This window comes from Oncorhynchus masou, unplaced genomic scaffold, assembly GCF_036934945.1.
Source record: "Oncorhynchus masou masou isolate Uvic2021 unplaced genomic scaffold, UVic_Omas_1.1 unplaced_scaffold_1538, whole genome shotgun sequence".
Classification (NCBI taxonomy): Eukaryota; Metazoa; Chordata; class Actinopteri; order Salmoniformes; family Salmonidae; genus Oncorhynchus; species Oncorhynchus masou.
The window spans coordinates 534-27,500 of NW_027005421.1; the positions used below are offsets into that span (position 1 = coordinate 534).

General features: G+C 42.2%; 1 pseudogene; it reads left to right on the forward strand.

The window, feature by feature from the left end:
- The first annotated feature begins 24,100 nt into the window (after positions 1-24,100).
- LOC135531163 (Krueppel-like factor 3) overlaps positions 24,101-26,967 on the forward strand; it is a 44,733-nt pseudogene continuing 41,866 nt past the window's right edge.

The following is a 26,967-nucleotide window of genomic DNA, read 5'->3' on the forward strand; positions in this document are numbered from 1 at the left end:
AAACTCAGTTGTATAATTAAACAGTAAAACATGAGAACCCCTGGATTAAACTCTGTGGTATAATTAAACAATAAAACATGAGAACCCCTGGATTAAACTCTGTGGTATAATTAAACAATAATAAATGAGAACCCCTGGATTAAACTCAGTTGTATAATTAAACAATAAAACATGAGAACCCCTGGATTAAACTCTGTGGTATAATTAAACAATAAAAAATGAGAACCCCTGGATTAAACTCAGTTGTATAATTAAACAATAAAACATGAGAACCCCTGGATTAAACTCTGTGGTATAATTAAACAATAAAACATGAGAACCCCTGGATTAAACTCTGTGGTATAATTAAACAATAAAACATGAGAACCCCTGGATTAAACTCAGTAGTATAATTAAACAATAAAACATGAGAACCCCTGGATTAAACTCTGTGGTATAATTAAACAATAAAACATGAGAACCCCTGGATTAAACTCTGTGGTATAATTAAACACTAAAACATGAGAACCCCTGGATTAAACTCACCGAGTCAGTTGCACAACTGATTGCATTCAACTGAAATGCGTGCTCTGCATTTATCCCAACCCCTCTGAATCAGAGAGATGCAGTGCAGTGCCATAATCAATATCCAGTCGTTGTTGGGGGTTAACTGCCTCGCTCAAGGACATAATGGCACATTTTTCCACCTTGCTGGCTCAGGGATTTGAACCAGCGACCTTTCGGATTTCTGGACCAATGCTCTTAAACGCTAGGCTACCTGTTCTTATTAAGCACGACAACAGGTGTGAAATGGTAAACACACACACAGTGCCAGTTTGACTGCGGTGATGGCGTGTTTGGGCAAACCACAAAGGATAAACCATGATTATCGCTCTGTCTGTTGGTCGGTACCCTGCAGTACATGGTTGACTGATCTACACAAACACCTTGATATCCTGCTCCAGACCCTTACAGTATTTAACCCAGACTGATATCTCCCTCTGTTAAAACAGTATCTAACCCAGACTGATATCTCCCTCTGTTAAAACCGTATCTAACCCAGAATGATATCTCCCTCTGTTAAAACAATATCTAACCCAGACTGATATCTCCCTCTGTTAAAACAGTATCTAACCCAGACTGATATCTCCCTCTGTTAAAACAGTATCTAACCCAGACTGATATCTATGTTAAAACAGTATCTAACCCAGACTGATATCTCTGTTAAAACAGTATCTAACCCAGACTGATATCTATGTTAAAACAGTATCTAACCCAGACTGATATCTATGTTAAAACAGTATCTAACCCAGACTGATATCTATGTTAAAACAGTATCTAACCCAGACTGATATCTCCTCTGGTAAACAGTATCTAACCCAGAATGATATCTATGTTAAAACAGTATCTAACCCAGACTGATATCTCCCTCTGTTAAAACAGTATCTAACCCAGACTGATATCTCCCTCTGTTAAAACAGTATCTAACCCAGACTGATATCTCTGGTAAACAGTATCTAACCCAGACTGATATCTCTGTTAAAACAGTATCTAACCCAGACTGATATCTCCCTCTGTTAAAACAGTATCTAACCCAGACTGATATCTCTGGTAAAACAGTATCTAACCCAGACTGATATCTCCTCTGTTAAAACAGTATCTAACCCAGACTGATATCTCTGTTAAAACAGTATCTAACCCAGACTGATATCTCCCTCTGTTAAAACAGTATCTAACCCAGACTGATATCTATGTTAAAACAGTATCTAACCCAGACTGATATCTCCCTCTGTTAAAACAGTATCTAACCCAGACTGATATCTCTGTTAAAACAGTATCTAACCCAGACTGATATCTCCCTCTGTTAAAACAGTATCTAACCCAGACTGATATCTCTGTTAAAACAGTATCTAACCCAGACTGATATCTCTGTTAAAACAGTATCTAACCCAGACTGATATCTCTGTTAAAACAGTATCTAACCCAGACTGATATCTATGTTAAAACAGTATCTAACCCAGACTGATATCTCCCTATGTTAAAACAGTATCTAACCCAGACTGATATCTCCCTCTGTTAAAACAGTATCTAACCCAGACTGATATCTATGTTAAAACAGTATCTAACCCAGACTGATATCTCTGTTAAAACAGTATCTAACCCAGACTGATATCTCTGTTAAAACAGTATCTAACCCAGACTGATATCTCCCTATGTTAAAACAGTATCTAACCCAGACTGATATCTCCCTCTGTTAAAACAGTATCTAACCCAGACTGATATCTCCCTCTGTTAAAACAGTATCTAACCCAGACTGATATCTCCCTCTGTTAAAACAGTATCTAACCCAGACTGATATCTCCCTCTGTTAAAACAGTATCTAACCCAGACTGATATCTCTGTTAAAACAGTATCTAACCCAGACTGATATCTCTGTTAAAACAGTATCTAACCCAGACTGATATCTCTGTTAAAACAGTATCTCACCCAGACTGATATCTATGTTAAAACAGTATCTAACCCAGACTGATATCTATGTTAAAACAGTATCTAACCCAGACTGATATCTATGTTAAAACAGTATCTAACCCAGACTGATATCTCCCTCTGTTAAAACAGTATCTAACCCAGACTGATATCTCCCTCTGTTAAAACAGTATCTAACCCAGACTGATATCTCCCTCTGTTAAAACAGTATCTAACCCAGACTGATATCTCTGTTAAAACAGTATCTAACCCAGACTGATATCTCTGTTAAAACAGTATCTAACCCAGACTGATATCTCCCTATGTTAAAACAGTATCTAACCCAGACTGATATCTCCCTCTGTTAAAACCGTATCTAACCCAGACTGATATCTCCCTCTGTTAAAACAGTATCTAACCCAGACTGATATCTATGTTAAAACAGTATCTAACCCAGACTGATATCTCCCTCTGGTAAACCGTATCTAACCCAGACTGATATCTCCCTCTGTTAAAACAGTATCTAACCCAGACTGATATCTATGTTAAAACAGTATCTAACCCAGACTGATATCTCTGTTAAAACAGTATCTAACCCAGACTGATATCTCCCTCTGTTAAAACAGTATCTAACCCAGACTGATATCTCCCTCTGTTAAAACAGTATCTAACCCAGACTGATATCTCCCTCTGTTAAAACAGTATCTAACCCAGACTGATATCTCTGTTAAAACAGTATCTAACCCAGACTGATATCTATGTTAAAACAGTATCTAACCCAGACTGATATCTCCCTCTGTTAAAACAGTATCTAACCCAGACTGATATCTCCCTCTGTTAAAACAGTATCTAACCCAGACTGATATCTCCCTCTGTTAAAACAGTATCTAACCCAGACTGATATCTCTTGTAAACAGTATCTAACCCAGACTGATATCTCCCTCTGTTAAAACAGTATCTAACCCAGACTGATATCTCCTCTGTTAAAACAGTATCTAACCCAGACTGATATCTATGTTAAAACCGTATCTAACCCAGACTGATATCTCCCTCTGTTAAAACAGTATCTAACCCAGACTGATTTCTCCCTCTGTTAAAACAGTATCTAACCCAGACTGATATCTATGTTAAAACAGTATCTAATCCAGACTGATATCTCCCTCTGTTAAAACAGTATCTAACCCAGACTGATATCTATGTTAAAACAGTATCTAACCCAGACTGATATCTCCCTCTGTTAAAACCGTATCTAACCCAGACTGATATCTCCCTCTGTTAAAACAGTATCTAATCCAGACTGATATCTCCCTCTGTTAAAACAGTATCTAACCCAGACTGATATCTATGTTAAAACAGTATCTAATCCAGACTGATATCTCTGTTAAAACAGTATCTAACCCAGACTGATATCTATGTTAAAACAGTATCTAACCCAGACTGATATCTCTGTTAAAACAGTATCTAACCCAGACTGATATCTCCCTCTGTTAAAACCGTATCTAACCCAGACTGATATCTCCCTCTGTTAAAACAGTATCTAACCCAGACTGATATCTCTGTTAAAACAGTATCTAACCCAGACTGATATCTCTGTTAAAACCGTATCTAACCCAGACTGATATCTCTGTTAAAACAGTATCTAACCCAGACTGATATCTCTGTTAAAACAGTATCTAACCCAGACTGATATCTCCCTCTGTTAAAACAGTATCTAACCCAGACTGATATCTCCCTCTGTTAAAACAGTATCTAACCCAGACTGATATCTCCCTCTGTTAAAACAGTATCTAACCCAGACTGATATCTCCCTCTGTTAAAACAGTATCTAACCCAGACTGATATCTATGTTAAAACAGTATCTAACCCAGACTGATATCTCCCTCTGTTAAAACAGTATCTAACCCAGACTGATTTCTATGTTAAAACAGTATCTAACCCAGACTGATATCTATGTTAAAACAGTATCTAACCCAGACTGATATCTATGTTAAAACAGTATCTAACCCAGACTGATATCTCCCTCTGTTAAAACAGTATCTAAGCCAGACTGATATCTCCTCTGTTAAAACAGTATCTAACCCAGACTGATATCTATGTTAAAACAGTATCTAACCCAGACTGATATCTGTTAAAACAGTATCTAACCCAGACTGATATCTATGTTAAAACAGTATCTAATCCAGACTGATATCTATGTTAAAACAGTATCTAACCCAGACTGATATCTATGTTAAAACAGTATCTAACCCAGACTGATATCTCCCTCTGTTAAAACAGTATCTAACCCAGACTGATATCTCCCTCTGTTAAAACAGTATCTAACCCAGACTGATATCTCCCTCTGTTAAAACAGTATCTAACCCAGACTGATATCTCCTCTGGTAAACAGTATCTAACCCAGACTGATATCTCCTCTGGTAAACAGTATCTAATCCAGACTGATATCTCCTCTGGTAAACAGTATCTAACCCAGACTGATATCTCCCTCTGTTAAAACAGTATCTCAACTAGACTGATATCTATGTTAAAACAGTATCTCACCCAGACTCATATCTCCCTCTGTTAAAACAGTATCTAACCCAGACTGATATCTCCCTCTGTTAAAACAGTATCTAACCCAGACTGATATCTATGTTAAAACAGTATCTAACCCAGACTGATATCTCCCTCTGTTAAAACAGTATCTCAACTAGACTGATATCTCCCTCTGGTAAACAGTATCTAACCCAGACTGATATCTATGTTAAAACAGTATCTAACCCAGACTGATATCTATGTTAAAACAGTATCTAACCCAGACTGATATCTCCCTCTGGTAAACAGTATCTAACCCAGACTGATATCTATGTTAAAACAGTATCTAACCCAGACTGATATCTCCCTCTGTTAAAACAGTATCTAACCCAGACTGATATCTATGTTAAAACAGTATCTAACCCAGACTGATATCTCCCTCTGTTAAAACAGTATCTAACCCTGACTGATATCTCCTCTGGTAAACAGTATCTAACCCAGACTGATATCTCTCTCTGTTAAAACAGTATCTAACCCAGACTGATATCTATGTTAAAACAGTATCTAACCCAGACTGATATCTATGTTAAAACAGTATCTAACCCAGACTGATATCTCCTCTGGTAAACAGTATCTAACCCAGACTGATATCTCCCTCTGTTAAAACAGTATCTAACCCAGACTGATATCTCCCTCTGTTAAAACAGTATCTAACCCAGACTGATATCTCTGTTAAAACAGTATCTAACCCAGACTGATATCTCCCTCTGTTAAAACCGTATCTAACCCAGACTGATATCTATGTTAAAACAGTATCTAACCCAGACTGATATCTCCCTCTGTTAAAACCGTATCTAACCCAGACTGATATCTATGTTAAAACAGTATCTAACCCAGACTGATATCTATGTTAAAACAGTATCTAACCCAGACTGATATCTATGTTAAAACAGTATCTAACCCAGACTGATATCTCCCTCTGTTAAAACAGTATCTAACCCAGACTGATATCTCTGTTAAAACAGTATCTAACCCAGACTGATATCTCCCTCTGTTAAACAGTATCTAACCCAGACTGATATCTATGTTAAAACAGTATCTAACCCAGACTGATATCTATGTTAAAACAGTATCTAATCCAGACTGATATCTATGTTAAAACAGTATCTAACCCAGACTGATATCTATGTTAAAACAGTATCTAACCCAGACTGATATCTCTGTTAAAACAGTATCTAACCCAGACTGATATCTCCCTCTGTTAAAACCGTATCTAACCCAGACTGATATCTATGTTAAAACAGTATCTAACCCAGACTGATATCTATGTTAAAACAGTATCTAATCCAGACTGATATCTATGTTAAAACAGTATCTAACCCAGACTGATATCTATGTTAAAACAGTATCTAACCCAGACTGATATCTCCCTCTGTTAAAACCGTATCTAACCCAGACTGATATCTATGTTAAAACAGTATCTAACCCAGACTGATATCTATGTTAAAACAGTATCTAACCCAGACTGATATCTATGTTAAAACAGTATCTAACCCAGACTGATATCTATGTTAAAACAGTATCTAACCCAGACTGATATCTCTGTTAAAACAGTATCTAACCCAGACTGATATCTCCCTATGTTAAAACCGTATCTAACCCAGACTGATATCTATGTTAAAACAGTATCTAACCCAGACTGATATCTATGTTAAAACAGTATCTAATCCAGACTGATATCTATGTTAAAACAGTATCTAACCCAGACTGATATCTATGTTAAAACAGTATCTAACCCAGACTGATATCTCTGTTAAAACAGTATCTAACCCAGACTGATATCTCCCTCTGTTAAAACCGTATCTAACCCAGACTGATATCTATGTTAAAACAGTATCTAACCCAGACTGATATCTATGTTAAAACAGTATCTAATCCAGACTGATATCTATGTTAAAACAGTATCTAACCCAGACTGATATCTCTGTTAAAACAGTATCTAACCCAGACTGATATCTCCCTCTGTTAAAACAGTATCTAACCCAGACTGATATCTCCCTCTGTTAAAACCGTATCTAACCCAGACTCATATCTCCCTCTGTTAAAACCGTATCTAACCCAGACTGATATCTATGTTAAAACAGTATCTAACCCAGACTGATATCTATGTTAAAACAGTATCTCAACTAGACTGATATCTATGTTAAAACAGTATCTAATCCAGACTGATATCTATGTTAAAACAGTATCTAACCCAGACTGATATCTCCCTCTGTTAAAACAGTATCTAACCCAGACTGATATCTCCCTCTGTTAAAACAGTATCTAACCCAGACTGATATCTATGTTAAAACAGTATCTAACCCAGACTGATATCTATGTTAAAACAGTATCTAACCCAGACTGATATCTCCCTCTGTTAAAACAGTATCTAACCCAGACTGATATCTCCCTCTGTTAAAACAGTATCTAACCCAGACTGATATCTCCCTCTGTTTAAACAGTATCTAACCCAGACTGATATCTATGTTAAAACAGTATCTCACCCAGACTGATATCTATGTTAAAACAGTATCTAACCCAGACTGATATCTATGTTAAAACAGTATCTCACCCAGACTGATATCTCCCTCTGTTAAACAGTATCTAACCCAGACTGATATCTCCCTCTGTTAAAACAGTATCTAACCCAGACTGATATCTCCCTCTGTTTAAACAGTATCTAACCCAGACTGATATCTCTGTTAAAACAGTATCTAACCCAGACTGATATCTCCTCTGGTAAACAGTATCTACCCCAGACTGATATCTCCCTATGTTAAAACAGTATCTAACCCAGACTGATATCTATGTTAAAACAGTATCTAACCCAGACTGATATCTATGTTAAAACAGTATCTAACCCAGACTGATATCTCCCTCTGTTAAAACAGTATCTAATCCAGACTGATATCTATGTTAAAACAGTATCTAACCCAGACTGATATCTATGTTAAAACAGTATCTAACCCAGACTGATATCTCCCTCTGTTAAAACAGTATCTAACCCAGACTGATATCTCCCTCTGTTAAAACAGTATCTAACCCAGACTGATATCTATGTTAAAACAGTATCTAACCCAGACTGATATCTCCCTCTGTTAAAACAGTATCTAACCCAGACTGATATCTCCCTCTGTTAAAACAGTATCTAACCCAGACTGATATCTCCTCTGGTAAACAGTATCTAACCCAGACTGATATCTCCCTCTGTTAAAACAGTATCTAACCCAGACTGATATCTCCTCTGGTAAACAGTATCTAATCCAGACTGATATCTCCTCTGGTAAACAGTATCTAACCCAGACTGATATCTCCTCTGGTAAACAGTATCTAATCCAGACTGATATCTCCTCTGGTAAACAGTATCTAACCCAGACTGATATCTCCTCTGGTAAACAGTATCTAACCCAGACTGATATCTCTGTTAAAACAGTATCTCACCCAGACTCATATCTCCCTCTGTTAAAACAGTATCTAACCCAGACTGATATCTCTGTTAAAACAGTATCTAACCCAGACTGATATCTATGTTAAAACAGTATCTAACCCAGACTGATATCTCCCTCTGTTAAAACAGTATCTCAACTAGACTGATATCTCCCTCTGGTAAACAGTATCTAACCCAGACTGATATCTATGTTAAAACAGTATCTAACCCAGACTGATATCTATGTTAAAACAGTATCTAACCCAGACTGATATCTCCCTCTGGTAAACAGTATCTAACCCAGACTGATATCTATGTTAAAACAGTATCTAACCCAGACTGATATCTCCCTCTGTTAAAACAGTATCTAACCCAGACTGATATCTATGTTAAAACAGTATCTAACCCAGACTGATATCTATGTTAAAACAGTATCTAACCCAGACTGATATCTCCCTCTGTTAAAACAGTATCTCACCCAGACTGATATCTATGTTAAAACAGTATCTAACCCAGACTGATATCTCCCTCTGTTAAAACAGTATCTAACCCAGACTGATATCTATGTTAAAACAGTATCTAACCCAGACTGATATCTATGTTAAAACAGTATCTCAACTAGACTGATATCTATGTTAAAACAGTATCTCAACTAGACTGATATCTATGTTAAAACAGTATCTCAACTAGACTGATATCTCTGTTAAAACAGTATCTAACCCAGACTGATATCTATGTTAAAACAGTATCTAACCCAGACTGATATCTCTGTTAAAACCGTATCTAACCCAGAATGATATCTCCCTCTGTTAAAACAGTATCTAACCCAGACTGATATCTCCTCTGTTAAAACAGTATCTAACCCAGACTGATATCTCTGTTAAACAGTATCTAACCCAGAATGATATCTCCTCTGTTAAAACAGTATCTAACCCAGACTGATATCTCTGTTAAAACAGTATCTAACCCAGACTGATATCTCCTCTGTTAAAACAGTATCTAACCCAGACTGATATCTCCCTCTGTTAAACAGTATCTAACCCAGACTGATATCTCCTCTGTTAAAACAGTATCTAACCCAGACTGATATCTCCCTCTGTTAAAACAGTATCTAACCCAGACTGATATCTCTGTTAAAACAGTATCTAACCCAGACTGATATCTCCCTCTGTTAAAACAGTATCTAACCCAGACTGATATCTATGTTAAAACAGTATCTCACCCAGACTGATATCTCTGTTAAAACCGTATCTAACCCAGAATGATATCTCCCTCTGTTAAAACAGTATCTAACCCAGACTGATATCTCCTCTGTTAAAACAGTATCTAACCCAGACTGATATCTATGTTAAACAGTATCTAACCCAGACTGATATCTATGTTAAAACAGTATCTAACCCAGACTGATATCTCCCTCTGTTAAAACAGTATCTAACCCAGACTGATATCTCCCTCTGTTAAAACAGTATCTAACCCAGACTGATATCTCCCTCTGTTAAAACAGTATCTAACCCAGACTGATATCTCCCTCTGTTAAAACAGTATCTAACCCAGACTGATATCTCCCTCTGTTAAAACAGTATCTAACCCAGACTGATATCTATGTTAAAACAGTATCTAATCCAGACTGATATCTCTGGTAAACAGTATCTAACCCAGACTGATATCTCCTCTGGTAAACAGTATCTAACCCAGACTGATATCTATGTTAAAACAGTATCTAACCCAGACTGATATCTATGTTAAAACAGTATCTAATCCAGACTGATATCTATGTTAAAACAGTATCTAACCCAGACTGATATCTCTGGTAAACAGTATCTAACCCAGACTGATATCTCCTCTGGTAAACAGTATCTAACCCAGACTGATATCTTCTCTGGTAAACAGTATCTAACCCAGACTGATATCTTCTCTGGTAAACAGTATCTAACCCAGACTGATATCTCCCTCTGTTAAAACAGTATCTAACCCAGACTGATATCTCCTCTGGTAAACAGTATCTAACCCAGACTGATATCTTCTCTGGTAAACAGTATCTAACCCAGACTGATATCTCCTCTGGTAAACAGTATCTAATCCAGACTGATATCTCCTCTGGTAAACAGTATCTAACCCAGACTGATATCTCCTCTGGTAAACAGTATCTAACCCAGACTGATATCTCCTCTGGTAAACAGTATCTAACCCAGACTGATATCTCCGGTAAACAGTATCTAATCCAGACTGATATCTCCTCTGGTAAACAGTATCTAACCCAGACTGATATCTCCTCTGGTAAACAGTATCTAATCTAGACTGATATCTCCTCTGGTAAACAGTATCTAACCCAGACTGATATCTCCTCTGGTAAACAGTATCTAATCCAGACTGATATCTCCTCTGGTAAACAGTATCTAATCCAGACTGATATCTCCTCTGGTAAACAGTATCTAACCCAGACTGATATCTCCTCTGGTAAACAGTATCTAACCCAGACTGATATCTCCTCTGGTAAACAGTATCTAATCCAGACTGATATCTCCTCTGGTAAACAGTATCTAATCCAGACTGATATCTCCTCTGGTAAACAGTATCTAATCCAGACTGATATCTCCTCCGGTAAACAAGGTTAGTTGTGAATAACAGGGGTGTTCCCCATTTCTCTGAAATATTCTCTCCAATAAACAACTTACCTCTGTGACGTCTGTGTGAAAGGTGTGTGTGTGTGTGTGTGTGTGTGTGTGTGTGTGTGTGTGTGTGTGTGTGTGTGTGTGTGTGTGTGTGTGTGTGTGTGTGTGTGTGTGTGTGTGTGTGTGTGTTTGTGTCATCTGTTAATTTATCCCTATCATTATGGAATGTTGACACACATTTAAGATGTTTAAGTGTCACACTTATGTAAAGAGCTCACATCACACACACACACACACACACACACACACACACACACACACACACACACACACACACACACACACCTGTGTAATCTTCTCTGAATGCCAGTTCCTCCCCATGCGGGTCGACGCCCTACTTTGCATATTGGCAGAAATGTGTGCTGTCATGTGGTGTGTGTGTGTGTGTGTGTGTACAGTGCTCTAAAGTTATATAAAATTCTGGGTGTGTTTCACAAGAGCATCTCAGTGCTAGAGGCGTTACTACAGACCCTGGTTCTATCTCAGTGCTAGAGGCGTTACTACAGACCCTGGTTCTATCTCAGTGCTAGAGGCGTTACTACAGACCCTGGTTCTATCCCGGGCTGTATCTCAGTGCTAGAGGCGTTACTACAGATCCTGGTTCTATCCCGGGCTGTATCACAGTACTAGAGGCGTCACTACAGACCCTGGTTCTATCCCGGGCTGTATCACAGTACTAGAGGCGTCACTACAGACCCTGGTTCTATCCCTGGCTGTATCTCAGTGCTAGAGGCGTTACTACAGACCCTGGTTCTATCCCTGGCTGTATCTCAGTGCTAGAGGCGTTACTACAGACCCTGGTTCTATCCCTGGCTGTATCTCAGTGCTAGAGGCACACATTGTTACAGACCCTGGTTCTATCCCTGGCTGTATCTCAGTGCTAGAGGCGTTACTACAGACCCTGGTTCTATCCCTGGCTGCAGTACAGCTGTCAACAGTATTGGACCAGAACAGACAGCTGTCATGGTCCTGAGGTCACCATTGTTAGAGCTCCTCATGGTCCTGAGGTCACACATTGTTAGAGCTCCTCGTGGTCCTGAGGTCAACATTGTAAAGAGCTGTTATGGTCCTGAGGTCACACATTGTTAGAGCTCCTCATGGTCCTGAGGTCACACATTGTTAGAGCTCCTCGTGGTCCTGAGGTCACACATTGTAAAGAGCTGTTTTGGTCCTGAGGTCACACATTGTTAGAGCTCCTCGTGGTCCTGAGGTCACACATTGTTAGAGCACCTCGTGGTCCTGAGGTCACACATTGTTAGAGCTCCTCGTGGTCCTGAGGTCACACATTGTTCGAGCTCCTCGTGGTCCAGGTCACACATTGTAAAGAGCTGTTTTGGTCCTGAGGTCACACATTGTTAGAGCTCCTCGTGGTCCTGAGGTCACACATTGTTAGAGCTCCTCGTGGTCCTGAGGTCACACGTTGTTAGAGCTCCTCATGGTCCTGAGGTCACATTGTTAGACCCTCGTGGTCCTGAGGTCACACATTGTTAGAGCTCCTCGTGGTCCTGAGGTCACACATTGTTAGAGCTCCTCGTGGTCCTGAGGTCACACATTGTTAGAGCTCCTCGTGGTCCTGAGGTCACACATTGTAAAGAGCTCCTCGTGGTCCTGAGGTCACACATTGTAAAGAGCTCCTCGTGGTCCTGAGGTCACACATTGTTAGAGCTCCTCGTGGTCCTGAGGTCACACATTGTTAGAGCTCCTCGTGGTCCTGAGGTCACACATTGTAAAGAGCTGTTTTGGTCCTGAGGTCACACATTGTTAGAGCTCCTCGTGGTCCTGAGGTCACACATTGTTAGAGCTGCTCGTGGTCCTGAGGTCACACATTGTTAGAGCTCCTCGTGGTCCTGAGGTCACACATTGTAAAGAGCTTTTTGATCCTTCACACATTGTTAGAGCTCCTCGTGGTCCTGAGGTCACACATTGTTAGAGCACCTCGTGGTCCTGAGGTCACACATTGTTAGAGCTCTCGTGGTCCTGAGGTCACACATTGTTAGAGCTCCTCGTGGTCCTGAGGTCACACATTGTAAAGAGCTGTTATGGTCCTGAGGTCACACATTGTAAAGAGCTCCTCGTGGTCCTGAGGTCACACATTGTTAGAGCTCCTCGTGGTCCTGAGGTCACACATTGTTAGAGCTCCTCGTGGTCCTGAGGTCACACATTGTAAAGAGCTCCTCGTGGTCCTGAAGTCACACATTGTTAGAGCTCCTCATGGTCCTGAGGTCACACATTGTTAGAGCTCCTCGTGGTCCTGAGGTCACACATTGTTAGAGCTCCTCGTGGTCCTGAGGTCACACATTGTTCGAGCTCCTCGTGGTCCTGAGGTCACACATTGTAAAGAGCTGTTTTGGTCCTGAGGTCACACATTGTAAAGAGCTCCTCGTGGTCCTGAGGTCACACATTGTTAGAGCTCCTCGTGGTCCTGAGGTCACACGTTGTTAGAGCTCCTCATGGTCCTGAGGTCACACATTGTTAGAGCTCCTCGTGGTCCTGAGGTCACACATTGTTAGAGCTCCTCGTGGTCCTGAGGTCACACATTGTTAGAGCTGCTCGTGGTCCTGAGGTCACACATTGTTAGAGCTCCTCGTGGTCCTGAGGTCACACATTGTTAGAGCTCCTCGTGGTCCTGAGGTCACACATTGTTAGAGCTCCTCGTGGTCCTGAGGTCACACATTGTAAAGAGCTGTTATGGTCCTGAGGTCACACATTGTTAGAGCTGCTCATGGTCCTGAGGTCACACATTGTATAGAGCTCCTCGTGGTCCTGAGGTCACACATTGTAAAGAGCTGTTATGGTCCTGAGGTCACACATTGTTAGAGCACCTCGTGGTCCTGAGGTCACACATTGTTAGAGCTCCTCGTGGTCCTGAGGTCACACATTGTTAGAGCTTCTCGTGGTCCTGAGGTCACACATTGTTAGAGCTGTTATGGTCCTGAGGTCACACATTGTTAGAGCTCCTCGTGGTCCTGAGGTCACACATTGTTAGAGCTCCTCGTGGTCCTGAGGTCAGACATTGTTAGAGCTCCTCGTGGTCCTGAGGTCACACATTGTTAGAGCTCCTCGTGGTCCTGAGGTCAGACATTGTTAGTGCTGCTCCTGGTCCTGAGGTCACACATTGTAAAGAGCTCCTCGTGGTCCTGAGGTCACACATTGTTAGAGCTCCTCGTGGTCCTGAGGTCACACATTGTTAGAGCTCCTCGTGGTCCTGAGGTCAGACATTGTTAGAGCTGCTCATGGTCCTGAGGTCACACGTTGTTAGAGCTCCTCGTGGTCCTGAGGTCACACATTGTTAAAGCTGTTTTGGTCCTGAGGTCACACATTGTTAAAGCTGTTTTGGTCCTGAGGTCACACATTGTTCGAGCTCCTCGTGGTCCTGAGGTCACACATTGTTCGAGCTCCTCGTGGTCCTGAGGTCACACATTGTAAAGAGCTCCTCGTGGTCCTGAGGTCACACATTGTTAGAGCTCCTCGTGGTCCTGTCACACAGGTCAGACGTGGTCCTGAGGTCACACAAAGAGCTCCTCGTGGTCCTGAGGTCACACATTGTTTGCAAGTCATCTCCACACATCACACACACACATCCCTGCATACACACACCTCGCACGCAGTTGTGTGTGTACGCGTGTGTGTGTTTGGGCGGGGGTTCTCTGTGTTGTCTCTAGCAGTCTGTTGGGAGTGTGCTTCCTCTCCAGGGTTCACAAATACCCTGCCGACGCCCCTGTGTCTGTGTGTGTATTGTTGTCTGGGTCTATGAATCTGTCCTGTCTGTCTGTCTGTTGTTTAACAGGGAATCTGTCCTGTCTGTCTGTCTGTCTGTCTGTCTGTCTGTCTGTTGTTTAACAGGGAATCTGTCCTGTCTGTCTGTCTGTCTGTCTGTCTGTCTGTCTGTCTGTTGTTTAACAGGGAATCTGTCCTGTCTGTCTGTCTGTCTGTTGTTTAACAGAGAATCTGTCTGTCTGTCTGTCTGTCTGTCTGTCTGTCTGTCTGTCTGTCTGTTGTTTAACAGAAAATCTGTCCTGTAGGTCTGTCTGTCTATTGTTTAACAGAGAATCTGTCCTGTCTGTCTGTCTATTGTTTAACAGAAAATCTGTCCTGTCTGTCTGTCTGTCTATTGTTTAACTTCTTGAAACTCCCCATCCCGGATCCGGGTTTGTGACTAAAGCCTCAGGCTCATTAGCATAACGCAACGTTAACGATTTCTGAAAATCGCAAATAAAATGAAAATAATGCGTCTGCTCTCAAGCTTAGCCTTTTCTTAACAACACTGTCATCTCAGATTTTCAAAATATGCTTTTGAACCATAGAAATTGACTAATTTGTGTAAGAGTATGCAAAGCTAGCATAGCATTTTGAGTAGCATTTAGCACGCAACATTTTCACAAAAACCAGATAACCAAATAAATAAAATCATTTACCTTTGAAGAGCTTCTGATGTTTTCAATGAGGAGACTCTCAGTTACATACCAAATCAGTTTTTCCTGAAAGCGTCTGTGTGTAGGAGAAATCGTTCCGTTTTCTACATTGCGTCTGGCTACCGAAACGAACCGAAAATTCAGTCACCTACAACGTAAAACTTTTTCCGGATTAACTACATAATATCGGCCGAAACATGGCAAACGTTGTTTGGAATCAATCCTCAAGGTGTTTTTTCACATATCTCTTCATTGATATGCAGTTTGTGGAAGCTTGCTTTCCTCTCTGTATCCCATGGAAAAATACTGGCAGGTGACTTTTGCGCACCAATTTCGGCGCAGGACACCGGGCGGACACCTGGTAAATGTGGTCTCTTATGGTCAATCTTCCAATGATCTGCCTACAAATACGTCACAATGCTGCAGACACCTTGGGGAAACGACAGAAAGGGCAGGCTCATTCCTCTCGCATTCACAGCCATATAAGGAGACAATGGAAAACAGAGCCTCAAAAATCCTGCTCATTTCCTGGATGCCATCTCATCTTGGTTTTGCCTGAAGCTCACGTTCTAGGGCACGCACAGAGAATATCTTGGTAGTTCTGGACACGTCAGAGTGTTTTCTTTCGAATGCTATCAATTATATGCATAGTCGAGCATCTTTTTGTGACAAAATATCTTGTTTAAAACGGGAACGTTTTTCATCCAAAAAATGAAATAGCGCCACCATAGATGTAAGAGGTTAACAGAAAATCTGTCCTGTCTGTCTGTCTATTGTTTAACAGAGAATCTGTCCTGTAGGTCTGTCTGTCTATTGTTTAACAGAGAATCTGTCTGTCTGTCTATTGTTTAACAGAACATCTGTCCTGTAGGTCTGTCTGTCTATTGTTTAACAGAGAATCTGTCTGTCTGTCTGTCTATTGTTTAACAGAACATCTGTCCTGTAGGTCTGTCTGTCTATTGTTTTCCTCTGAGGTGATACTCCCAGCCCTAACGAGAGAGAATAGATACCCCTAACACAATCTGTCCTAACACAATCTGTCCTAACACAATCTGTCCTAACACAATCTGTCCTAACACAATCTGTCCTAATCTGTCTCTGTCTATGACAGAGAGCAGAAGGAGAGGGGGGCGGAAGGAGAGAGAGAGGGGGGGCAGAAGGAGAGAGAGAGAAGGGGGCAGAAGGCGAGAGGGGGGGGCAGAAGGAGAGAGAGGGGGGGCAGAAGGAGAGAGGGGGGGCGGAAGGAGAGAGAGAGGGGGAGGCGGAAGAGAGAGGGGGGCAGAAGGAGAGAGAGGGGGGCAGAAGGAGAGAAAGGGGGGCAGAAGGAGAGAGAGGGGGGGCAGAAGGAAAGAGGGGGGGAGGGGGCAGAAGGAGAGAGAGGGGGGGGGGCAGAAGGAGAGAAGGGGGGCAGAAGGTCCTAGGGGGAGCAGAAGGAGAGAGGGGGGGCAGAAGGGAGAGAGAGGGGGGGGGGCAGAAGGAGAGAGAGAGGGGGGGCAGAAGGAGAGAGGGGGGCAGAAGGAGAGAGGGGGGGCAGAAGGAGAGAGAGGGGGGCAGAAGGAGAGAGAGAGGGGGGCAGAAGGAGAGAGAGGGGGCAGAGGTAGAGAGAGGGGGGCAGAAGGAGAGAGGGGGCAGAAGGGAGAGGGGGGCAGAAGGAGAGAGAGGGGGCAGAAGGAGAGAGGGGGGAGCAGAAGGAGAGAGAGGGGGGGCAGAAGGGAGAGAGAGAAGGGGGCAGAAGGAGAGAGGGGGAGCAGAAGGAGAGAGAGGGGGGCAGAGGTAGAGAGAGGGGGGGCAGAAGGAGAGAGGGGGGCAGAAGGAGAGAGGGGGGGGCAGAAGGAGAGAGGGGGGGGGGCGGAAGGAGAGGGGGGGGGCATAACCAACAAAAACAGGTCACAACTCCAGCAGCTCTGTCTCACGCGGGTGTTTATGTACATAGTCAATGGTAGGCTTCGACGGGACTCCTACGGTAGGTTCACCTATAGCTCATCTCTAGGCAGTAGTACTATAGACTACTTTATCATTGACCTCAACCCAGAGTCTCTCAGAGCGTTCACAGTGAGTCCACTGACCTCAACCCAGAGTCTCTCAGAGCGTTCACAGTCAACCCACTGACCTCAACCCAGAGTCTCTCAGAGCGTTCACAGTGAGTCCACTGACCTCAACCCAGAGTCTCTCAGAGCGTTCAGTCAGTCCACCGACCTCAACCCAGAGTCTCTCAGAGCGTTCACAGTCTACTTGAACAGAGCAATACTCAACCTACACACTATGAAGAGATGCTTTAGCTGGAAGGAAGGAAGGAAGGAAGGAAGGAAGGAAGGAAGGAAGGAAGGAAGGAAGGAAGGAAGGAAGGAAGGAAGGAAGGAAGGAAGGAAGGAGGAAGGAAGTGAAGGAAGGAAGGAAGGAAGGAAGTGTAAAACATAACAAAAAAAACTGCTGGTCAACAAAAGAATCCAATCCATCCTAGACAACTTCCTGAACAAAATGTTTCCCTGCAACAGTGAAGATGTAAACTTAGCAGTAGGAAGCCTGGACTAAATGTTTCCCTGCAACAGTGATGATGTAAACTTAGCAGTAGGAGGCCTGGACTAAATGTTTCCCTGCAACAGTGAAGATGTAAACTTAGCAGTAGGAGGCCTGGACTAAATGTTTCCCTGCAACAGTGAAGATGTAAACTTAGCAGTAGGAAGCCTGGACTAAATGTTTCCCTGCAACAGTGATGATGTAATGTAAGCTTGGACGGTGTATTTAAACGATCATCTAACATATTAACATTTTTTTTAAACATTCTAGCAGAAAACTGAAGAAAACTAACAACATTAATAAATGGTTTGATGAAGAATGCTAAAGAAATTAAGAAACTTTTTCCAACCCAAAACATAGAGACCCAGAAACCCAAAGGCCTGAGCCTTCACTACGGTGAATCACTAAAACATTACAGAAATACACTACGGAAGAAGAAACACAGCACGTCAGAAACCAGCTCAATGTGACTGAAGAATCCAATCACTCTAATCACTTCTGGGAAAATTGGAAAACACACTAAACAAACAACAACACGAAGAATTATCTATCCAAAATGGAGATGTGGATATGGATAAACCACTTCTCCAATCTTTTTGGCTCGATTTTTTTATGTAATTATTATTTATTTTTTAATCTTTATTTGACCTTTTATTTAACTAATTTAACAAATTCTTATTTACAATGACGGTCTACCCCGGCACAAACCGACGCTGGGCCAATTGTGCGTCGCCCTGTGGGAAGCGGCCGGGTTGTGATACAAGCCTGGAATCAAACCAGGGTCTGTAGTGACGCCTCTAGCACTGAGATGGAGTGCCTTAGACCGCTGTGATACAGCCTGGAATCGAACCAGGGTCTGTAGTGACGCCTCTTGCACTGAGATGGAGTGCCTTAGACCGCTGTGATACAAGCCTGGAATCGAACCAGGGTCTGTAGTGACGCCTCTAGCACTGAGATGGAGTGCCTTAGACCGCTGTGATACAGCTTGGAATCGAACCAGGGTCTGTAGTGACGCCTTTAGCACTGAGATGGAGTGCCTTAGACCGCTGTGATACAGCCTGGAATCGAACCAGGGTCTGTAGTGACGCCTCTAGCACTGAGATGGAGTGCCTTAGACCGCTGTGATACAGCCTGGAATCAAACCAGGGTCTGTAGTGACGCCTCTAGCACTGAGATGGAGTGCCTTAGACCGCTGTCATACAGCCTGGAATCGAACCAGGGTCTGTAGTGACGCCTCTAGCACTGAGATGGAGTGTCTTAGACCGCTGTGATACAGCCTGGAATCGAACCAGGGTCTGTAGTGACGCCTTTAGCACTGAGATGGAGTGCCTTAGACCGCTGTGATCCAGCCTGGAATCGAACCAGGGTCTGTAGTGACGCCTTTAGCACTGAGATGGAGTGCCTTAGACCGCTGTGATACAGCCTGGAATCGAACCAGGGTCTGTAGTGACGCCTCTAGCACTGAGATGGAGTGCCTTAGACCGCTGTGATACAGCCTGGAATCGAACCAGGGTCTGTAGTGATGCCTTTAGCACTGAGATGGAGTGCCTTAGACCGCTGTGATACAGCCTGGAATCGAACCAGGGTCTGTAGTGATGCCTTAAGACCGTAGAACAATCGGCTAAAACAGATACATGATTGTTTACAAATCTCATATTCAGCTATTAAACACTACCTGAACCCACTGGATTCTCCAATTACATTAAACACTGCCTGAACCCACTGGATTCTCCAATTACATTAAGGACTACCTGAACCCACTGGATTCTCCAATTACATTAAGGACTACCTGAACCCACTGGATTCTCCAATTACATTAAGGACTACCTGAACCCACTGGATTCTCCAATTTCATTAAACACTGCCTGAACCCACTGGATTCTCCAATTACATTAAACACTGCCTGAACCCACTGGATTCTCCAATTACATTAAGGACTACCTGAACCCACTGGATTCTCCAATTACATTAAGGACTACATGAACCCACTGGATTCTCCAATTACATTAAGGACTACCTGAACCCACTGGATTCTCCAATTACATTAAACACTGACTGAACCCACTGGATTCTCCAATTACATTAAGGACTACCTGAACCCACTGGATTCTCCAATTACATTAAACACTACCCGAACCCACTGGATTCTCCAATTACATTAAGGACTACCTGAACCCACTGGATTCTCCAATTACATTAAACACTACCCGAACCCACTGGATTCTCCAATTACATTAAGGACTACCTGAACCCACTGGATTCTCCAATTACTTTTAACACTGCCTGAACCCACTGGATTCTCCAATTACATTAAACACTACCCGAACCCACTGGATTCTCCAATTACATTGAATGAACTACAGGACAAAATACAAACCCTCCAACCCAAAAAGGCCTGTGGTGTTGATGGTATCCTTAATGAAATGATCAAATATACCGACCAGAAATTCCAATTGGCTGTACTTAAACTCTTTACCATCATCCTCAGCTCTGGCATCTTCCCCAATATTTGGAACCAAGGACTGATTCACCCCAATCCACAAAAGTGGAGACAAATTTGACCCCAACAATTACAGTGGAATCTGCATCAACAGTAACATCTGGAAAAATCCTCTACAGTGTCATTAACAGCAGTACGTTTCCTCGGCGAAAACAAAATGTCCTGAGCAAATGTCAAATTGGGCTTCTTATCAAAATAGCATACGACAGACCACGTATTCACCCTGCACACCCTAATTGACAAAACAAACAACAACAACGAAAAACAAAGTTCTCTCACGCTTTGTTGACTTCCAAAAAGGTTTTTGGAACACAATTTAGCATGAGTGTCTGCTATACAAATGGATGAAAAACGGGTGGGTTTTTGTGTGTGTGTGTGGGGGGGGGGGGGACAGGGACATACGACATTATAAAATCCATGTACACAAACAAGTGAGCAATTAAAATTGGCAAAAAAAAACAAATTTCTTTCCACAGGGCCGTGGAGCGAGACAGGGACGCATCTTGAGCCCCACCCTCTTCAACTTGTATTACGTTTTGTCAGGTATACTCCCTCTCCGGCGCTCGAGGTCACCAAGCTGCTCATTGTCACGCACACCTGCGTTTCATCAAACTCACCTGGCCTCACCTGCCTGATTAACCTTCCCTATATCTGTCACTCCCTTTTGGTTCTTTCCTCAGGCGTTATTGTTTGTGTTTCATGTTTTGTTCCTCGTGTTATTTATTATTAAGGTCACTCCCTGTACTTGCTTCTCGACTCCCAGCGTACACCCTATATATATATATATATATATATATATATATATCAACAAATTGGCGAGGGCACGAGAACAGTCTGCAGCACCTGGCCTCAACCCCTACTAGATTCTGAAGTCAAATGTCTACTGTTTGCTGATGATCTGGTGCTTCTGTCCCCTACCAAGGAGGGCCTACAGCAGCACCTACAGTTGAAGTCGGAAGTTTACATACACCTTAGCCAAATACATTTTAAACTCTGTTTTTTTCAGTTAAAAAAATTCCCTGTTTTAGGTCAGTTAAGATCACCACTTTATTTTAAGAAAGTGAAATGTCAGAATAATGAAATGTCATTCCCAGTGGGTCAGAGGTTTTACACTCAATGAGTATTTGGTAGCATTGCCTTTACATTGTTTAACTTGGGTCAAACGTTTCGATTAGCCTTGCACAAGCTTCCCACAATAAGTTGGGTGAATTTTGGCCCATTCCTCCTGACAGAGCTGGTGTAACTGAGTCAGGTTTGTAGGCCTCCTTGCTCGCACACACTTTTTTCAGTTCTGCCCACATATTTTCTATAGGATTGAGGTCAGGGCTTTGGCCACTCCAATACCTCGACTTTGTTGTCCTTAAGCCATTTTGCCACAACTTTGGAAGTATGTTTGGGGTCATTGTCCATTTGGAAGACCCATTTGCGACCAAGCTTCAACTTCCTGACTGAATTATTAAAATCCAGAAAAGTGCTGTTAAATTCTATAACCACCTAAAAGGAAGCGATTCCCAAACCTTCCACAACAAAGCCATCACCTACAGAGAGATGAACCTGGAGAAGAGTCCCCTAAGCAAGCTGGTCCTGGGGCTCTGTTCACAAACACACCCTACAGATCCCCAGGACAGCAGCACAATTAGACCCAATCAAATCATGAGAAAACAAAAAGATAATTACTTGACACATTGGAAAGAATTACCAAAAAAACAGAGCAAACTAGAATGCTATTTGGCCCTAAACAGAGAGTACACAGCGGCAGAATACCTGACCACTGTGACTGACCCAAACTTAAGGAAAGCTTTGACTATGTACAGACTCAGTGATCATAGCCTTGCTATTGAGAAAGGCCGCCGTAGGCAGACATGGCTCTCAAGAGAAGACAGGCTATGTGCTCACTGCCCACAAAATGAGGTGGAAACTGAGCTGCACTTCCTAACCTCCTGCCAAATGTAAGACCATATCAGAGACACACGTTTCCCTCAGATTACACAGACCCACAAAGAATTCAAAAAAATTATCACATTTTGTTCAACTCTATTAGGTGAAATACCATTGTTCAAGATATGTTACCTGTTGCCACAATTATAAGGGCAAGCAGTGAAGAACAAACACCATTGTAAATACAACCCATATTTATGCTTATTTATTTTCCCTTTGGTACTATTTACACACTGTATATATCTATATTATAACATTTGAAATGTCTCTATGTCCTTTGAAATTATGTTTGGTACTTTTTCCCTCCACAGGCAATGATGTTTTCCATGTTGCCAATAACGCCATTATGAATTGAGATGTTTTCCAATAACGCCATTATGAATTGAGATGTTTTCCAATAACGCCATTATGAATTGAAAGAGAAATAATATAACATTTGAAATGTCTTATTTATTTTTTTGTAACTTTTGTAAAGTGTAATGTTTACTTTACATTGTTAATTTCACTTAAAAAAAATCTATTTTACTTTCTTTTGACAATGTAAACATACGTTTTTCCATGCCAATAAAGCCCTTGTATTTTGAGAGAGAGAGAGAGACAGAGACAGAGAGAGAGACAGAGACAGAGAGAGAGAGAGAGAGAGAGAGAGAGAGAGAGAGAGAGAGAGAGAGAGAGAGAGAGAGAGAGAGAGAGAGAGAGAGAGAGAGAGACAGAGAGACAGAGAGAGAGAGAGAGAGAGAGAGAGAGAGAGAGAGAGAGACAGAGAGAGACAGAGAGAGACAGAGAGAGAGAGAGACAGAGAGAGACAGAGAGAGACAGAGAGAGAGAGAGAGAGAGAGAGAGAGAGAGAGAGAGAGAGAGAGAGAGAGAGACAGAGAGACAGAGAGACAGAGAGGGGGGTGTGTCAGTTACTATCTGCATTTCTTTCTTCTGACAGGGTGTGGTTGCCTGGCTTGGTATTTGTATCGTGTAGTACAGTTTAGGCCACAAAATATGTGTTTCTATTATTATCCATTGTAATTGTATACATACATAGAAAGAACTGAAAGAACTGGAACAATCATATATATATATATATATATTCATATTCTAGGCTATAATCTAATACATGTTAGACAATTCTTCGTGATTCCCTTGACCGCTCCTCTCTGGTTTAGTTCCTTGTGTGTCACGTCACACGTCCTGTTCTCGAGCTGACGCCCGCGTCACGCCCAAAGTTTCCTCTTCCCTCTCTGTTAATATAAAAGGCGCACACCACCCCGCCCGAGCCGAGCCGACCGGACCCGACCCCACCCCTCGTCTCCCCTGCGAACCCACTCCAGTCCCGCCCTACGCCACGGTCATGTGACACGCTCAACAACGCACTCGCTGTCTCCGGAGAAATAGGAGAAGAAGAAAATTTCGTAACCGGGGCAAGTTTTGTTTCCGTGCCAGTCCCGACTATCTGTCATTTGGAGTTTGTGTTGTTTTCCAAACGGCGATCGGTTGACCAATACGTGGGACACGGTTTTGTTATTTTCGACTGCGACACTTTTTTTAACAGAACGGAATTTAAAACGGATTTATTTTTTTATTTTATTTTTGTACCTTACGCACGGAGACAGTTACTTGGAGATTTACACAACGGGAATAATTCACGAACAAACACACAATATTCTCCATTGTAAAGTAAGTTTTTTAAATTTTTTTATTCTGTTTTTTTTTGGGGACTGAAATCTAAACACTGAAACCATTTAGGCTACAATGTTATTTATGTTAACAGATTAAACATTGGTGATTCGCTTTTACTTTCTGTTAGATAGCTGGTTAATAAATTGGTGATTGTTATAGTCTTGTTATAGTCTTGTCATGCGAACTGTGTTACTTGTGTGATGACTGACATGATTGAAACGTCTTGTCAACACAACGTGTAAATCAGGCATAGTCTAAGTAATGTAACGTAGTCTAGTGTTATGTCCATTTGGAAACACACACACACACACACACACACACACACACACACACACACACACACACACACACACACACACACACACACACACACACACACACACACACACACACACACACACACACACACACACACACACACACACACAGTCGGTGTCCTTTAGCATTACTGCCTGTGTTCTGTGTGTGTGTGTGTGTGTGTGTGTGTGTGTGTGTGGTGTGTGTGTGTGTGTGGTGGAAAACGTACTCAATTGTCATACTTGAGTAAAAGTAAAGATACCTTAGAAAATGACTCAAGTAAAAGTCACCCAGTAAAATACTACTTGAGTAAAAGTATTTAGTTTTAAAATACTTAAGAATCAAAAGTAAAAGTATGAATAATAAAATAACTCCTTATATTAAGCAAACCAGATGACACAATTTTCTTGTTTAAAAAAATAAGAAGTTTATGGATAGCCAGGGGTCACACTCCAACACTCAGACATCATTTACAAACAAAGCATTTGTGTTTAAAGCAGGTGTGTTTAGTGAGTCCTCCAGATCAGAGACAGTAGGGATGACCAGGGATGTTCTCTGTTTAGTGAGTCCTCCAGATCAGAGGCAGTAGGGATGACCAGGGATGTTCTCTGTTTAGTGAGTCCACCAGATCAGAGGCAATAGATGACATGGGATGTTTTCTGTTTAGTGAGTCCTCCAGATCAGAGGCAGTAGGGACGACCAGGGATGTTCTCTGTTTAGTGAGTCCTCCAGATCAGAGGCAGTAGGGACGACCAGGGATGTTCTCTGTTTAGTGAGTCCTCCAGATCAGAGACAGTAGGGATGACCAGGGATGTTCTCTGTTTAGTGAGTCCTCCAGATCAAAGGCAGTAGGGACGACCAGGGATGTTCTCTGTTTAGTGAGTCCTCCAGATCAGAGGCAGTAGGCATGACTAGGGATGTTCTCTGTTTAGCGAGTCCTCCAGATCAGAGGCAGTAGGGATGACCAGGGATGTTCTCTGTTTAGTGAGTCCTCCAGATCAGAGGCAGTAGGGATGTTCTCTGTTTCGTGAGTCCTCAAGATCAGAGGCAGTAGGGATGACTAGGGATGTTCTCTGTTTAGTGAGTCCTCCAGATCAGAGGCAGTAGGGATGACCAGGGATGTTCTCTGTTTCGTGAGTCCTCCAGATCAGAGGCAGTAGGGATGACCAGGGATCTTCTCTTGATAAGTGTGTGAATCGGACCCTTTTAATGTCAAAATGTATTGAGTACTTTTGGGTATCAGATAATGTATTGAGTACTTTTGGGTATCAGAGAATGTATTGAGTACTTTTGGGTATCAGAGAATGTATTGAGTACTTTTGGGTATCAGAGAATGTATTGAGTACTTTTGGGTATGAGAGAATGTATTGAGTACTTTTGGGTATGAGAGAAAATGTATTGAGTACTTTTGGGTATCAGAGAAAATGTATTGAGTACTTTTGGGTATCAGAGAAAATGTATTGAGTACTTTTGGGTATCAGAGAAAATGTATTGAGTACTTTTGGGTATCAGAGAAAATGTATTGAGTACTTTTGGGTATCAGAGAAAATGTATTGAGGAAGAAGTACACCATTTATGTTGGTGGATCTACAGGTCTATGTTGGTGGATCTACAGGTCTATGTTGGTGGATCTACAGGTCTATGTTGGTGGATCTACAGCTCTATGTGGGTGGATCTATAGGTCTATGTTGGTGGATCTACAGGTCTATGTTGGTGGATCTACAGGTCTATGTTGGTGGATCTACAGGTCTATGTTGGTGGATCTACAGGTCTATGTTGGTGGATCTATAGGTCTATGTTGGTGGATCTACAGGTCTATGTTGGTGGATCTGCAGGTCTATGTTGGTGGATCTACAGCTATATGTTGGTGGATCTACAGGTCTATGTTGGTGGATCTATAGGTCTATGTTGGTGGATCTACAGGTCTATGTTGATGGATCTACAGGTCTATGTTGATGGATCTACAGGTCTATGTTGTATAACTCTTTTGCCGCTAATTGGTCTTTCGACCAATCAATAATTTGGGCGAAATATCAGAATTGGGCTGCCTGTGGAAACACAGCCTCTGTGTTGATTTGGACTGTCCCGTAGCCTGTTCTATAGTCTACTGGTATGGTACTCTATGGTTCTACCCTCTATCTCTGTTGAACAGCGGCAGGGAGCCTAGTGGTTAGAGTGTAGAGGAGGCAGGTAGCCTAGTGGTTAGAGTGTAGAGGAGGCAGGTAGTCTAGTGGTTAGAGTGTAGAGGAGGTAGGTAGTCTAGTGGTTAGAGTGTAGAGGAGGCAGGTAGCCTAGTGGTTAGAGTGTAGAGGAGGCAGGTAGCCTAGTGGTTAGAGTGTAGAGGAGGTAGGTAGCCTAGTGGTTAGAGTGTAGAGGAGGTAGGTAGCCCAGTGGTTAGAGTGTAGAGGCGACAGGTAGCCCAGTGGTTAGAGTGTAGAGGAGGCAGGTAGTCTAGTGGTTAGAGTGTAGAGGAGGCAGGTAGCCTAGTGGTTAGAGTGTAGAGGAGGCAGGTAGCCTAGTGGTTAGAGTGTA